The sequence below is a fragment of the Oryza sativa genome, chromosome 4 (genome assembly GCF_034140825.1).
Source record: "Oryza sativa Japonica Group chromosome 4, ASM3414082v1".
Taxonomy (NCBI): domain Eukaryota; kingdom Viridiplantae; phylum Streptophyta; class Magnoliopsida; order Poales; family Poaceae; genus Oryza; species Oryza sativa.
Window position 1 is genome coordinate 9,947,775 of NC_089038.1, and position 1,697 is coordinate 9,949,471.

Sequence of the window (1,697 nt, forward strand, 5' to 3'; positions counted from 1 at the left end):
ATGTGATACAAGTTACCTCAGTGTGGGGAGTATCTCTCCCCCCAAGCTTGGCTTTCGCTTAGGGTCCTTGATGCGGATTGAACCCTTGAAAATGAAAGTACGCTTGAAGGTCATCGTGCTATTGCTGCATCATGTTGTTGATGTTGGCGAATTGAGCATCAGCAGATTATTGCCATTCTTGCGTTTGAGCCATGTGTTCCGTGAGGTTGTACTGGATCTCCCCTGTCTACATATCAAGAGTGTCCATTCTCCTAGTGATTTCACCCAAGTCCCAACGAGAGGAACTCGAGCACCATTCACTTGGAGATGGAGTCACACCACTTGACTTGGGAGGTTGGTTGTCCCCTCAATGGATATCATGAGGCGCATGCCACCGGTCCTTACTGGCGCTTGCCCAGGTTGAGACTCTGATGCTATGGCGTGGAGCTTGGATCCATCCGGGTGTATCCCCAGTTGATGCCCAACCTGCCTCATATATCTGCTTGGGTGTCGAGGATGATGAACTTTCTTGTTCGTTCCTTGTCATGTTGTGCGTCTCCCTGTATGTTCCACCTGCACGAGATTCCTCTATGGTCTGCAGGGGAATGGTTAGTTCATGGCAGTTGTACAAATGATACCCCGCTTGACGGTGTGCATGCCTCGTTGACGGGTCTGGAGTCGTTCCTCGCTCCAACCCATGTTGGAGACCATCTTCTCTATTAATTCAACGGCTCCTTGGACCATTTTAGAGAAGAAGGCTCCTTCAGCTGCCGCGTCCAGGTGATCGCGGGACATCGGGGTGAGTCCGTTGTAAAAATTCTGCAGGATTAGCTAGTCGTCCATCCCATGATGAGGATAGGCGGCCACATACTCTTGCAGACGTTCCCACGCTTCAGGAATAGACTCGTCCCTTGTCTGCTGGAAACTAGAAATTCATTCTCGAAGGGCATTGGTTGTTCCCATTGGGAAGAACTTCGAGAGGAAGGGAGAACGGAAATAGTCTTAGCCTGACGACATCTGAAATGATGCCCTCGATGGTGTACGTGCTACAGATCTCCATGAACTGTTGCAGATGAGCATTGGCATCCTCATTAGGCTTGCCACAGAACGGGCTAGCCTGTGCCATCGTGAAGAGGATGGACTTCAAGTCGAAATCTAGTAAATGATACCCCAAATAATGATATCCCGTAATCTAGACACCACATCTAAACTACCAGATACTACTCTAATATCATTCTCACTCGTCGCGAGATTGCGGCAGCCGGCCCCGATGACACAACCCTACGCTGCCTCCCCTCCCTCCTCGCCATCCACATCCTTGAGTAGGGGCGCGACCACTGTGCCCAAACCGGAAGACGGCGGATGGAGAGAGCATGTGGTGGTCGGATTCGATGGTACCTGCCGTTGCTTGCCTTTCTTTCTTCGTCCTATTCAATTTTCTTCCTCTTCGATTTGGATTTGCTTGCTCTTCTTTCTTCCTTCCCGATCTGGATTTGGATGCGAGTCTGCATGCGGCGGTCAACGTGGGCTTGTAGTGTGGCTGCCTCAGCATCGGCGAGGTGTACGCGGAGGAAGGACTCCTCGTCGGCATCCGAGGCGAGATAGGGGCGAGAAGGGAAAATATGAAGAGGGGAATGGGACCACGACACCGGGTTGGGGCACTTGGGTCGCACAACGCATAGCCACGAGCTGTGGCTCAGCGAAGAGGAATTGAGGAA

At 51.6% G+C, this 1,697-nt stretch overlaps 1 non-coding gene across 1 annotated transcript; it reads left to right on the forward strand.

The window, feature by feature from the left end:
• The first annotated feature begins 820 nt into the window (after positions 1-820).
• Positions 821-927, forward strand: LOC112938851 (small nucleolar RNA R71). Its single transcript, XR_003242170.1, has one exon. It is a non-coding gene; the product is annotated as a small nucleolar RNA R71 (small nucleolar RNA).
• The last annotated feature ends 770 nt before the right edge of the window (positions 928-1,697 follow it).